This window comes from Protopterus annectens, chromosome 10.part0 (assembly GCF_019279795.1).
Source record: "Protopterus annectens isolate FY-2018-M chromosome 10.part0, PAN1.0, whole genome shotgun sequence".
In the NCBI taxonomy this organism is placed as follows: domain Eukaryota; kingdom Metazoa; phylum Chordata; order Ceratodontiformes; family Protopteridae; genus Protopterus; species Protopterus annectens.
In genome coordinates, this window is record NC_056744.1 from 1,152,100,031 (window position 1) to 1,152,116,331 (window position 16,301).

The 16,301-nt window shown below is 40.7% G+C and overlaps 1 protein-coding gene across 5 annotated transcripts in view; it reads right to left on the minus strand.

The window, feature by feature from the left end:
* TOE1 (target of EGR1, exonuclease) overlaps positions 1-16,301 on the minus strand; it is a 416,060-nt gene that overhangs the window by 202,962 nt on the left and 196,797 nt on the right. The gene's annotated exons all lie outside the window — the stretch shown is intronic.

Sequence of the window (16,301 nt, forward strand, 5' to 3'; positions counted from 1 at the left end):
GTTACATACGTCTGCCATGAATTTAGTGCAAAAGATGGGAACAGACTTATCAATACCAGCATTTTCTTTAATAACAACTGGAGTATGCTCCTACTCAATTAGGGCAGGAAAATAAGATGACTAAGGAGGACAAGCAAGCAATAAATACCTGACATGGTAGGCATTACAGAAAAATAACAAACCAGGCAGGAATGCTTTCGCCTTGACGTTGCATGAGGAGGGGCTCCCCAAGTCTTGGAAGGTCCATTATTTCCTATTATTCTCATCCTGGAGGACATAATTGTGTTAAGAAAATGGGTTTCTTGATAAGCTGTTTGCATTTGTTTTATTACTCCAACATATTATTATTAGTCATTCTTTTATACTTTTGCTTTCTGCATAACGAAAGCTGGTGCTGTATATGAGGCTGTTGTTGCAGAATATTAAACTTACACAGCAAATGAACATTTAAACAGTGTACTTAAACACACAAACATTAATATTTTTTATACCCTAAGATTTCTTCAAGCTTTTAAAATATCAAGCCTCATGCTTGAGTCAGTTATTTCACAAAGGGGAGTGAGACAGTTAAAAAAAAAAAAAAAAAAAAAAAAAAAAAAAAAATGGCAGCTTCAAGGAAAGAGTTTCCTCACAGCATCTTAATTTTTAGTGGTATTCTCCCTGTATATTAATACACCCCTTTGAAATTCCCACTGCCCAGTGAGGTTTTGTTGTCCTCTGGGCCTACTTCCTAATGGTTTATTACCTGGTATATGCTGCATTTGTAGCTGGACAGTAACATAGTTGAATCAAGATGAAAATACAGAAATAAACAAATTACAACAAAGGCGTATTCTTGATACCATGTCGACTTCCCACCTCATCCCTGAAAGCTACCATACTTCAACATTTTAGTCAATGATGCTCAATGAAACCAGCAAGCACCCGCACACACACACACGCACACAAACAGTTATTCACAATGGCTATCTATTCTGACCAATGTGTGTGGATGCTGATGGGGCCACCACAAACCAATGCTACAGAACAGGAAACCTCAACCATCTTAAAAAGCCCTACAGGGATGGGAGTCACCAACATCCAGAGTATTAAAGTCACTAAATATACCAAACCACAAACTAGAAACCAACCAGTTCACTGCTACAGGGGCATCCATCCATCTACACCTGTTAAGACTGGGACCCGGTATATAGCCCTGGCTTCTGAAGGTCTGGCAAAGGAGGTAGCATCACACCTTCAACACATAGCTCTCCTATACAGACATACAGAGGATGGGGTACTCTAATATTCTGAACACAGGGACCGGACTCCCAGAGGAGAATGGGAAAAATACAATGTTCCTTCCTTGCAATCACAAGTTGTTGGAAGTCTAATATCAACGGTGACCAAGAAGTGACAAAGTCTAATGAATAGTTAGCAGTGTGAGATTTCTGCTGTTCCTTCTCAGTTTTTAAATTAAAACTCCAATTACTGGTAAAGTAAAAGAAAATGATTTAAAGAAAAAATCCATACAGGACCACATCAAGGCTAAATACTTTAGTTTGTTACAGAAGTGTGGTAAACAATGTAAAATACTTTGAAAGTCTTGCATTTTGTTGTGTTATTTCAAACTACGTTCAACACATTTTCTGCTTTTACCCAATGAAAAGACTTGTTTGCCTAAAACTTTTTCCCCACCTACAATATTAGTCTGCAGATTCATGCAGCCATTTTCCATGTTTAAGAGTCTGAAGTTATATGGAACTCACTATCAGACTAATTCAGGCTTATATTTAAAATTGATTTTCTATAACAATTTTCATTTTACAGATGAAGGATCCTAAATTTAAGAAGAAATTTATGTAATGTTCGAGTCAGTAGGTCTAAATTAATGTATGTAATGCTTGCTACGAAAAATATCATGGGAGATTTTAATTACCTTTCCTTTTAAGTGAAGGGGTACCCAAAATTTAATAGACAAAGCTGACAAAGGAAATTTCAAAAGTGGAAGCAAAGTTTTTCCATACAAACAATAAAGAACTATTCCAAATTACTTTCAGTCAAAATGCTTAATGGGTCAGACATGTTCAATATCCAACGTCTATATAGTGACTTGAATTCCTCAATTAAAACACTGAATGAACATGTATATATTTTATGAGCAGGAACATCAGGTTTCTCAGAGAAATATCTGTTGTCAGGAAAATTCAAGGAATGTAAGGGAAACGTAGGAGACTAGCTGGCATAATGGTTCATGCCCCACCCACAGACACAAGGTTCAAGGTTCGATTTTCCCTGTTTGGAGTTTGCATGTTCTCTCTGAGGTTCCTACCACCTCCCAAATTCACCCAATAATCGAGCTATGGGCAGCAGAACAGCTTCTACATGTTGCCCTATAGGGAAAGAGTTGCACAGACCAACAGCTATAAGCATATACTGTGGTGCGCAGTATCCTCAAAACAGGTGGTGCTGACTAATGTTGCCAAATGGGCATGGGTATTTGTTGGTGATAAACGGATTGAGGACCCAGCCTATTCCCACTTATGCAGCCTACTCCCACCTATGCCAGGGACCCAAGCTAACCATTAAAGCCCAGCAGCCCTGGGACAATAAGCTATTGGTCAGTGTCCAGCTGCCAACTTGAGTTACCTGGAATAGCTAATCCCCTTCACTGATGTCGATAAGAAAGGATGGACCCATTGTAAGACAGTGTTGCTGGCACTTTTAATACCTACCACAAGCAGATGGAACTTTCTAGAGCTCACAATATGTATACAACAGCATACAGCAATATAATTATGGACAAGGCAAATCGGTCCGAGTTTGTGTAGAAGGACGCCATGGAGGTGGTTACACTGCATTTAAGTACCATAATATATTTATTTATGCCAAGGAAGAATACGAACCTCCTGGTTGGGTTCAGTTTTCCCCTCCTCATTTTGGGTTGATTTCATGTCTCTGTTCTCCCCTTATCAACTGCACAACTTTTTCCTGTAACGATGTGATTAAATAAACAGTTTAGAATATTAAAAATGATCCCACAATGTGAACATACAGGAAGTGGGGATAATACGAGTACAGAAGACGGGACTTCGCTGGTAAAGTGGGATGGAAGCCAAAAATAGTTTACTTGAGTAATAGGATTTCTGTAGTACAGCAAAATGCTCTAGATGGCCAAAAATAGTTTTCTTGATTAATTGGATTTCTGTAGTACAGCAAAGTGCGCTATATGGAAGTTTTTTGCTACATGTACTCAAACTGTGCAAGTTTAACTCAAATTTGTGGCATAAACAGCAACAGTTATTAACATGTTTTGCTTAACTTTTTTTTTTTTAAATGATGGGTCTGTGTCCATGTTGAGCAATGCTGTTGCATATTCATACTCTAGGCATCATGGGCAGAACACACACAAATGCAGAGGTGTAACTACACATCTGCACTCATGTGGCTAACCAAGTGAAAATGTTAATGCATTTTAGACACTCACCCATCCACCCACCCATATACATACATATATATATATATATATATATATATATATATATATATATATATATATATATATATATATATATATACATATATATATATATATATATATATATACATATATATATATATATATATATATATATATATATACATATATATATATATATATATATATATATATATATATATACATATATATATATATATATATATATATATACACACACACACACATATATATATATATATATATATATATATATATATATATATATATATATATATATATATACACACACACATATAGATATATATATATATATATATATATATATATATACACACACACATACGTACATATATGTCACATCCATGACACAACTTCACCGAAAATTTTATTTTAACGAAAACCCAGATTACTGGAGTTTTATTCTGGGGAAACTAACCACTTTGTCATCATGGTGATCTTTGCCCTTTTCCCACTATACTGAGATCTTGGAGTTGGGTATATTTAGTTGGGGGATGTGGGGTCGAAACCCCCCACTTGGGTGGGTTTGATTTGCTTACATTAGTTTTTTTAGTGTGGTGCCCAAGTGGTTAGTTTCTCCAGCGTAACTGGTGATTTGGGCTTCCGGTAAAAGTTTTCAGCAAAGTCGTTTCGTGGATGTGATTTTCAGGTAAGTGACATTTCGATAATACAAAGTAGACCCATTAAACACACACACACAGATATATTTTGACGTATATCTATCTATACCTATCTATATCTATATATATATATATATATATATATATATCTATATATATATATATATATATATATATATATATATATCTATATATCTATATATCTATATATATATATATATCTATATATATATATCTATATATCTATACATATACACACACACACATGCATACAACGTACATATATATATATATATATATATATATATATATATATATATATATATATAGACACACACACCTGCATAAACAGACAACTAAACAGCTGTTGACCAAATGCACATACTACCTTTGGGAGGGAACCCATATATATTTAAGCAATAATCCACAACTGTGGCTAAATATATCAGGATTTGCCCAAATTTGGTGTGGTTTGACCACAAGGGCAAAACCAAAGTGATTAAACAAAACCAACAGTGGGTAAATCTTAATCCACCCACAAACAGGAGTGAATTATTACTTTTAAACAATGACATTGTTTAAGAAAGAAATCTCTTACTTTCCTTAAATAATGTCTTTGTATAATGGCACTTCAGTCTTTTTCTTTGTTTACTAATATAATTTGCAGGCATATGGAACTTGCAAAGTACATCAGTCCAGTGCAGGATTGCTGTAAAAAAGTCAGGATTTCACAAGACAGAGCAGAGAAATACAAGGAAAGTCAAGTACCTTTCTGTTTCGTTAGTTTTGCAGAACATACCTGATTTTTCTCATATTTTTGCTGTCCCCCAGCATATACCAATAGAAAGTATGGCCACTCAATGGTACATCAGTGGGCAGACTTTTTTCTATTGGTATATGCTCAATTTACAACACCCATACTGGTGGGCTGCCCAGTCAGCATGCTCATTTTTGAATAGTAATGAGCAGCCATTGTGTACAAAACATATATATATTTATATATATATATATATATATATATATATATATATATATATATACACACACACACACACACGACACACAACATATATATAGATATATATATATATGTATCATATATACAAATACATATTGTACACATATGCGGATAAGCCTATTCTGTATGCATAAGGAGTTTTGTGAAGACTGACAACGCCATCAGTAGTTATAACAGAACCCTAATCCTACAGCTCAAAATATTCAGTGCATCACATAAAATAGACATGTCATATCATTGTTGCATTAGACCAAGTACAATAATTTGCCAATGATGTACTATTTGAAGGACTGTTTACAAACTATCAAAGGCTAATGTGGAAGAAATATGGTACTGGAATTTAGAAACATTAAAAAATAGAAAAGAGATATTGGGGATTATCAAACAGATGTAGCATTTACATGGCATAAACTCAAAATACATATTTGGTCTGCACATACTGCTACTGTAGAAACTTTTAGAACTAAAAATAAATAAAAAAGAGAAATCTCGTTTTCCTTCCTAGATATAATAAATCCACAATTGAGGCTTCATCAAATATTCATACAAAACCAGACTTTTCTTAATTTCCCTTTTAAGCAAGTGAGCAGACATATCCCAGAAGGAGTTAAGTTCAGAACTGTAAATGCAAAAAGGGTGGGTGGGAAAATCCCCCCAAAAAAGAACAAACGCTCATTATGTTCAAAGAAATAAGTGAGGTTAGAAAATGGGCAGAACTCATCTACGATACCCTAGTGGAGAAAAATGTTGCACAACAGGGTACAAGAGCAGTCCAATATAGTTGGCAGGTTCAAGGCAGCATATTATACCACTATGAAGCACACAGAGGAAAAAAAATGGATTGGCTGCCATGCTGTTTTCTCTCACCTAATGTAACTGTTTAGTGTATGTCAATAGAAAAAAAAATGGAAGAATGATAAAACTAACCCTAACAGCAGCTACAAGGAGCTTTCATTCCTGTTTTGCGCTCACCTGAAAAGCAGCATTTAGTGACCATGGGGAAAAAAATAAAACTAATGCAGTTAAATTAACTTCATTAAAAGGGCATGCATGTCTGGTATCTCTGTACTTCTTAATTTCTTTACTTAGGAATTCTGGACAAAGCCAACAGTAGGGTGATGTGCACATAAAAACAGGAAAAACTTTATTATCCAAATTCACTTAAAAATTTAATACAGCAACAGGTTTAGCAACATGCTTTTTCTGATCAATAAAAAGTATGAAAATCAAACTTTTTTTCCACGTGACTGGGCAAAAATATGCAGGGTGGAAGGGAAGAGGAGATGCATTATGTTGTACTGTAGGTATTTCTTTCATTATTTTATCTTGAGACATCCAAGGTGTAGACAGTCCAGAGGCTGTAACTTCTGGGCATGTGCACACGTGTGCATATGTGTGAGACAAAAATCTCTCTGTACCTCTGCATATGTATTACTGTATGTATGAGTTTCTGTGCATGTGCGAGAGACTACCCCCCTACCTCTGTCTCTGTTAGTTGCAGCATTGGGCCTTATAATGCCCCAAGGCAGTTAGTTACTGCTTATTTGACATACCACCAGTTTCTTTGGTCAAAGAATGTGAAAATAATTTCACCATTAATCCGATTTCATTGAGTCATCTGAGCAGTTATAAATTCTTCCTGAAGACTTAATTTGAGGGAGGATGGCATAAATAGCCGTAAATAGCACAAACAACAAAAAACTGAGGGTAATGCTACTCAGTGCCAGAAGTCTAAACCTCAAAATGCACACACTCGAGGCACTCCTCAGTATGGAGAAAATCGATATATGTGCAGTAACAGAAACCTGGTTTAAGGCTCCAGAGAGCACCCCAGCACTACCAGGCTACAACGCATACCATACATTTCGGCCACAAAACCCGGAACGAAATACAAAAAGTGGGGGAGTATCCATATTCATCAAGGATACCCTTACCTCCAGGTTAGTGGCACAGCACGATGCTTCAGAGATCATCCACGTGCAACTAACAATGGGCAAAACTGTTATCCAAATTACAGCTTGCTACAGATCACCCACCATGTACCAGGACCCCCACTCCACATTCCTGGAAACACCGGGAAACATAAAGGCCCAACCAAACACCCTGATATTGGGTGATTTCAATTACCCAAACATTAACTGGGAGAACTACTCAAGTACAAACTCCCTTGCCCAACATTTCCTAGAATTTATAAACTCAAACGCCCTGGATCAACTGGTCAACACCCCCACCAGAGGTGACAACATATTGGACCTGGTCATCACCAACATGGGTGACCAGTGCTCCACACCAGATGTCAACCCCTCGTTTAGATCTGACCATAAACTAATAACTCTGGATATCCACACTCCACCACCACACCCGGTCAAAGAAACCACCGTGAAAAACTTTTCAAAAGCAAACTTCACATTACTTAAGACCGAGGTGGGAAGTTTCAAAGCCCCCATGCTAAAGGATAACGCTGTCCAAGCTGCTAAATCCTTTACTAATGCACTCGACGGGCACCTACAAGAATGCATGGATCGTGCTATCCCAAACAAAACCAAGACTCACTCCTCCAAGAAAAGGAAACCAGTCTGGTGGACCCCTGCCATAAACAAGCTATACAATAGGAGGAGGAAACTAGTACAGAAGAGAGTAAAATCCCAAGAAGGGAAGACATCCCTGATCAGTATCAGCAAGAAACTACGTTCCCTCATAAAATCATCCACGGCTAGCTTCGAAAGAAAAATTGCCATGGACTCCAAAGATAACCGCAAGGCATTATTTAGCTATTTCAAGAATCTAAGTGGCAATTCTCAGATCTGTTCGGAGTTAGTGCAGAATGGCATAAAATACACTGAACCGACCAATATAGCCAACATCCTGGCAGACAGGTTCAGTTCAAACTTCACCCCCCTCTCACCCCCAAAAGGGCCCATAACTATACCAGAAAAAATGTAGTGCCCCTGAAATCACAGACACTCAGGTTAAAACAGTCCTCTCCAAAGCCAAAAACACAGCATTAATGGGACTGGACGGTGGCCCAGGCTGGGTCCTACACGAGCTCAAAGATGAACTAACCCATCACCTAAACACACTATTTAAACCCAGCCTCTCCACAGGCTACGTGCCCAAAGAGTGGCGCACAGCAATGGTTATTCCGCTCCACAAAGGTGGAGCCACAACAGACCCCGGGAACTATCACCCTATAAGCCTGACTAGCTTGGTCTGCAAAGCTATGGAGCGCATCATCATGGATCTCATTAACAGTGACATTTGGAACCTCCAAACACTGGACCCTACACAGTTTGGCTTTGTTAGGGGCAGATCATGCCTCCTAAACCTGGTGGACTTTTTTGAGACAGTTACCAAGGCTATAGACGAGGTAAAGGTGGTCCACACAGCCTACCTAGACCTCGGAAAGTCCTTCGACAGCATTCCCCAATCAAGTACTATAGATAAGCTCACCAGCCTGAACAAACCCCTACGTCATGCAATGGGTTGCCAACTGGTTCACGGACAGAACCCACATGGTAAGAGTTGCAGGAGCTAGGTCTGACTCTAAACCGGTTACAAGTGGCATTCCCCAGGGCTCAGTCCTAGGATCCCTCCTGTTCGGCATATACTTCTCAGAGGTACAGGCAAGCACAGGAGGACTACGGCTGACCAAGTTCGCAGACGACTGCAAAATAGGGGCTATAGTTGACTCTCCGGCTGACAAAGACATCCTCCAAAAGGGTCTCACTGGGACAGATACCTGGTGTCAGAACCATGGCCTCAGGCTAAATGCCAAAAAGTGCATAGTCATCCCCTTTGGAAAAAACAAAGTACCCACAAACTATCACATAGGTGGTAGCCCCCTAAACATGGAAGATGTAATAAGGGATCTGGGGACCCAAGTAGACAGTAACCTCTCTCCTTTGATAATCACATTGCCAAAGTGGTTAGAAAATCCTTCTATGTGGCCCACCTAATCACAAAAGGGTTTGCATCCAGATCGAAAGAGGTCACTGGGCCCCTCTACGCATCACTCGTCCAACCCATCATACAGTACAATGCCCCATTTGGGATGTACCTTACAAGACACCTGCAACAACTGGAAACACCACAGAAGTACTTCACCAAGAGGATCACTGGCCTCAAGCAGATGCCCTATGCAGCTCGACTGAAGAAACTCCAGCTGTACTTGGTGGCATACCGCCTACTCATATGTGATCTCTGCCCGACATACAAGGCCATGTCCAACCCAGAATTGATGGACATGCTCCACCTAAAGAAAACCATATCCCCTCGAGACGCACGCTCCAGGGATCTAAACCTCACCACAACAATAAATAGGGCATGCTGGAGGGATAGATTCCTGTCCCAGAGACTTCCCATGCTCTGGAACAAGATTCCAATCTACATTAGGCAGAGCTCCTCGCTAACCCTCTTCAAGAGAAACCTTGACGAGTGGATGCGAAACCAAGTTTACCCCAGGGATCACTTCAATGGCTCTGCTGGACAGAGGCACAGGGAACTAATCTAAGGGGGCGGTGAAAGCCAACACATTCCAGCTAGGCTTATAAATGCCTTCGGGCAGATAGCCTAGTACTTACCTATGAACCTACGGTTAAGATATTTGCCTCAGTGGCATTGTTATTCCCTGTCATAACCTCAAATGAAGCTAAAGTAGTAATCTGACACTGTATTAATATTTCAACTTGTTTTGCATTTCTGCACCTTTATATAATTAATCTTAACTGGTGAACTATACAAATTTACTCTGTGACCCTCAGGACGTAATTTACAAAATAATTTCTTTAGTGTGCAGGTCTCTGCCCACTCACTGCTTTATATTTAGCTGTTTCCTTAGCTGATGCCATTTAATTCTTTCAGTACTACTGAATGCTGCAAGGATTTATCATTGTCTACAATCTTCTTGGATAAAATGCAAGAACTGTCAATAATATTAAACTGATGTCAACCATTCTTTTTGTGTCATATAGTACTCCAAAACAAAAAAAAATGAGCAAGTCCAGCAAACAGCTGTACTAAACACCAAAGCAAACACCAGGACGAGCAAAATTCATATATAAAGTTTATTGATTAAGCTCTTTCGTCTCCTACACCAGAATAACAATATCCACTGACTACTTCTTCTTCTTTCGGCTTTTCCCGGTTAGGGGTCGCCACAGCAGATCAACTGTCCGCTCATGATTGGCAGTGGAGTTTTACAGTGTTGAGTTGCCAGCCCGGCGCCCAACCTTCCACAGAAGGCACACACACACGCACTCACACCTAGGGCCAGTTTAGAGTGTTCAATCCACCTGCATGTCTTTGGGATGTGGGAGGAAACCGGAGCACCCGGAGGACACCCACGCGACCACAGAGAGGACATGCAGACTCCGCACAGAAAGTGCCCCAGCCGAGAATCGAACCGGAGAACCTCTTGCTGTGAGGCGACAATGCTAACCACTGCACCACCGTGGCCGCCCTAACAATATCCACTGACAATCTCTCTTAAATAAGACTAAAAACAACCCTATTTATAGTAAAAAATTCTCCTGATAAATTACAATTGCAGTCTTAAAAGGGACAAGATAAAAGGACAGTAAGACAAGGTATGTTACACAGGGTAACAGCAAAGTAAAATAAGTTAAAATACACAGGATAAAATTGTGAAATATCACATGTAAAAACATTTGGGTTGAATATGTTGCCAATAAATACATATGAAAAAAAAAAACACATTTGAAACAATATATGTGTAACTCCACTGAAAATAAAACATATAAAACACATTTTAACCTATTTCTCACACTTTCACCTTGAAGGCTGGAGTAATGGATAAATAATAGTTTAAACCTGGTGGTACTCCTGCATGTAAATGCAATAGCCACCTCAACTTACAGTATTCCAGTTTTAACCCCCAGGCACCCCCTCTTTCATAGTATATAACCTGCTCCAACACCCAAAATCTAAAATCAGCCCCTTTACATACCTGGCTTTGTTTCTATCAAGCATTGTATTGTTTTCTATGATTAATTCTGTATAGCTCTCTGCTTTAAACTATGTTCTTTCTTTCCCACATAGTATGAATGGCAAGAAACACAATATGCTAAAAAAACACTCCCCTGGAAAAACAGCTACAGTATCCAGCAGGAGCTAGTTTAATATCAGGCCCAAGAAGGGACAAAAGCCAGAACAATACCCCGATCGACGAAGTATCTCACACTAAGTTGCTTGGTGTCACCATTGATGAGCATCTAAAATTCAACATCCATATTCAAACAGTCATCAAAAAAACTAGGTCTCCTGTACAGGGACATTCACTACCTCTACTAGAAAGACCTTAGCTTCCACCTATCTTCGCCCCTCTCTCATATACGGTGCCCCATTGCTGCTCACCATCCTCCAACTTGGCCTACACTCCAAATTAGAATCCTGCTACAACAAAATCAGCAAATCCGTTACTAACACCAAAAATTCTTCCCATCACTGTCTCTCCCTTCAATCTCTTCAATGGCTAGAAAGTACAGTTGTGTACCTACCATAAATGTAGATGTTAGAGTGTATTCACTGTTGCAGTCATTACTCTTGGGTTATCCTGCTGGCAGGCTACCCTCAGTCGGCCAGAATTCCAAAGTCTAGGTCCGGCATTGGTTGCTGTCGCCTCTTCCCTGACGTCAGTGCGCTAGGGGTATAAAAGATGCAGCAGACACAATTTTCTTCAGTTTTTCTTGCCCCAGATGTCAGGTGCCCCCAAACTGGCAGGCTGAAAAATATGCCAATAAAAATGCATGCACAAAAATAACATTTCCTTCATCTACAAGCAAATACACCAAATAGGTTGTATAGGATAGAGAAGTGCAGATAAGTCCCAGCAAAGTAAAGGGGGGTGGTGGGTGGGTGGGTAACCTGGACTGCAACAGTGAATACACTTTAACATCTACATTTATGGTAGGAACACAACTGTACTATGTTCATCGTGTTTCACTGTTGCAATCATTACTCTTGGGTTGAATCCCAAAGCTGAGGAAGGGCGGCTGGGCTAAATAGGGTTAAAAGAGGCTATGAGGCCCTGCAGAACTGCAGTGGCAAAGCCTGCTCTGGATTTAGAGTAAAGAGGTAAGTGGTAGTGCTTTGTGAAGGTGTGCACTGAACTCCAAGTTGCAGCCTCTAAGATATCTTTGGTTGGTACTCCTCTGAGGAAGGCTGGTGAAGTGGCTGCTGCTCTGGTGGAATGAGACCTAATGCCCTTAGGCACTGATTTGCCATGTTGAAAATAGCAGAAATGGATGCAATGGCCTATCCATTTAGAAATAGTCTGTTTTGAGATGGCCTTTCCTTGTGATCCTGCAGCATATGACACAAAGTTGCTCAGTTTTTCTGAAAGCTTTAGTTCTGTCCAAGTGGAAGCGTAACTGCCTGTGTATGTCCAAAGAATGCAGAATTTTCTCACCCTTGTTCTGTGGATTAAGATAAAAAGGTAGGCAAGTGAATGGTTTGGTTAAGGGCCACACTGGACACCACCTTAGGCATAAATGTAGGGTTTTGTCCTCAGAGAAACCCTGTCTGGATGAAAAATGATGAAAGGTTCCACAGCCATGAGTGCTTGTAACTCCGAGACTCGCCTTGCAGAGGTTATTGCTAGGAGCAGAGCCGTTTTTCAGGATAAGAATTTTATATCTGCTGTTGATGCTGGCTCGAAAGGAGGCAGTGTGAGTTTTTCCAAAACATAATTGAGGTCCCAGGCTGGAACTGGTGCTCTCCTTGGAGGTCTAATGTTTTTTGCCCCTCTGAGGTACTGCCTTATTAAAGGATGAGAAAAGATAGGTGGTTCCGTATTGTAATGGGCTGAAATGGCAGAGGCATGAATCTTAATTGATGAGAAAGAAAGGCCTTTGTTCAGCATCTCAGTTAGGTATTGTAAAATCTGATGGATATTTGGTACACACGTGTCACTGCCTTGTTCCTGGTTCCAAGCACAGAATCTCTTCCATTTTTCTGCATAAGACTTTCTGGTACTGGGCCTCCTGGCCTCCAAGATAACATCCATAACAGCTTTTGAAAGAGGAGTGTTCTGAATGGCTACATTATCCGCCATGCTGCCACATTTAAGGTCCTGAGTTGGCTGTGCAGGATCCGATTGTTTTGTTGGGTCAGTAAGTGAGAAGTATGAGGCAATATCCATGCTGGACCTTGAGACAAGCTCTTTAGGATTGGTACCAGTGCTGGCGTGGCCAGTCGGGTGCAATCAGTATCATTTTTGGCTTCTCTTGTCTGACCTTTAGGAGTACCCTGGGAAGAAGAGGCAGTGGGGGAAAAGCATATACCATTAGATTTTTCCAGATGAAGGATAGGGCGTCCACTTTCCATGCTTGCTTATGATAAATCCTTGTGCAAAATCTGCAAGTGGCAGTTGTGAGGGGAGGCAAATAGATCTATGTCTGGGCATCACCATTTCCTTATTATCATGCTGAAGACTTGTGGATCCAGTTTCCATTCGTGGGGATCCATGAGGTTTCTGCTTAGTTCGTCTGCCAGAGTATTTGTTTTTCCTGGCAGGAATTGTGCTTGCAGGTGAACTTGAAAAGTCAATGCTGTGTCCCATAAGGTTATTGCTTGTCTGCAGAGGGGGTAGGATTGTGTACCTCCCTGCTTGTTTATGCACCACATGACTGTAGTGCTGTCTGTCTATCAGTAACTGTCCTGAATGAAGCAGGTCCTTGAAAGCTGTCAGGGCATTTTGAACAGCTAGCATCTCTTTTTGATTGATGTGAAGATGCATCTGGTGTGCAGGCCATGTGCCCCGAATACATTTTCCTGCCATATGGGCCCCCCAGGCATAATCTGATGCATCCGTTGTCAGTGTCTGTCTGGCTGTGGGTAATGTGAATGGCAGACCCTTGTTGTGGTGACAGGCTTCTGCCCACCATCGAAACTCCTGTTGCAGGCAGGGAATGAGTGCAATTACTGTCTCCAGGCTGCGGCAATGCTGAGTCCAAACACTTTTTAGATACCATTGTAGTTTCCTCATATGCAGTCTGGCATATGGAATTAGTAGAATGCAAGATGCCATGAAACCCAAGGCCTGCAGGATTTTCCTTGCAGATAAGTGGGTTTTTGTTGCCAATTTCTTGAAGTAAGTAGTCAGTTGCTTTTGTTTGTCTGGCGTGAGATAAGCCATCTGGCCAGTTGTATTTAAGCTTGCACCCAGGAATATTATCTCTTGAGAGGGCACTAGTTTTGATTTCTTTTCATTTACTGTGTACCCTAGGCCAATTAGTAATCTTTTTACAAAACGCCAGATGCTTCAGAAGAATGTCTTTGTTCTCTGCTTGAATTATCGTCCACGTAGGGATATATATGAATTCATTTTTGTCTGCAAAACGCAATTACTGGTGCCAGGCATTTTGTGAAGACCCTGGGCGCAGTAGATGAGCCAAAGGGCAGTGCAGAGAATTGGTAATGCATTGAGCCAGCTATGAATCTGAGGTATCTTCTGCAAGATTGTCTGATTGGGACATGCAGGTATGCCTCTTTTAGGTCCAAAGTTACAAGCCAAGCCTTCTTGCCCAGCATGGGCAGTAACTGCTGTAGAGTCAACATCTTGAATTTTGGAACTTCCAGAAACGTATTTAGTGTAGACAGGTCCAGTATTGGTCTCCAGGTTTTGTCCTTTCTGGGTACTAGAAAGAGTCTGGAGTACAATCCTTGCCCCTGCTCTTGTTGTGGTACTTGCTGACTGGCCCTCATGTCCATGAGGGCTGTAATTTGTTTTTGTGCCTCTGCCCATTGATTGTGTGGCAGGTCTGGCATACCTTTTGACCTTGGTAGGGTGTGAAAATGGAACCTGTAGCCTTGGGACACTGTTCAGGACCCACTTGTCTTGGGTAACCATTTGCCAATTTGATGAAAAAAGTGCTAGTTTTCCCCCTAAGGGGGCTGCCAAATGAAAAGTGCTTGGACCTGGTAGAGGAAAGTCATTGAGACGGTTTCCTGTAAGGTTGTGATTTGTCTTCTCCGCTTTTGGAGGTAGGAGCACCCCATTGTTTAGGCCTGTATGAGCCTTGGGGCTGAGATCTGCCTCTGGGACGTCTGTATCTGCCTCTTTGTGGTCTGTCTGACACTGGAAAGGACCAATTTTTAGAGGGCCAGTTCCTGCTAAACCTGGGTGGCTGTACCTGTAAGAAATCCTTGACTGTCTGCATGGATTTTGCTATATCCTCCATTTTTTCAACATCTCTTCTGCTTTAGTACCAAACAAAGTGTCATGCTGTAATGGTGCATCTAATAATTTTGCTTTAACATGATCAGGCAGACTCTGTTCCTTTAACCAAGCATGCCTACTAATAACAGAACCTGTAACAGCGGCCCTGCAGGAGGCCTCCAGTGAATCAAAACCACATTGCAAAGTACGCTTTGCCACTTGTTCAGCTGCATGCAATAAATCCTGCAATTCCTTGTTGTCTGAACATTCAGTATTTGTCAACATTTTCTGTTTAAGCAGTGACATTAAATATTTCTGATATTTAAGCATATGAAACTGACAATTTAAAGCCCTTACAGCCAGGGTAGCAGAAGTGTAGACTCCCCCCCCCCCCCATCTGTCTAGAGCCCTAGAATCCCTATCAGAGGGGACAGGGTTTTTTTGCAGTGGAAGCTTTAACCCCTTTGGGACCCTGAGATATAGTTTCTGGGTCAGCAGCAGGGTTTTTATATAGGAATTTATGAGAATCCGGGACCCTGTAGTATCTGTCTGGCTTAGCAGGTGCAGGGGATAAAGAGTCAGGGGATAAGCCGGACTCTGAAAATACATCATCTACAATGTCCAGAACAGGTGGAACAGCAAGGGGTCTGTGCTGAGGAAGTAGCAGAAAGTCTCTGAGCCTTTTCTTAGATTCAGAATATTTAAGCATATGAAACTGACAATTTAAAGCCCTTACAGCCAGGGTAGCAGAAGTGTAGACTCCCCCCCCCCCCCATCTGTCTAGAGCCCTAGAATCCCTATCAGAGGGGACAGGGTTTTTTTGCAGTGGAAGCTTTAACCCCTTTGGGACCCTGAGATATAGTTTCTGGGTCAGCAGCAGGGTTTTTATATAGGAATTTAAGAGAATCCGGGACCCTGTATTATCTGTCTGGCTTAGCAGGTGCAGGGGATAAAGAGTCAGGGGATAAGCCGGACTCTGAAAATACA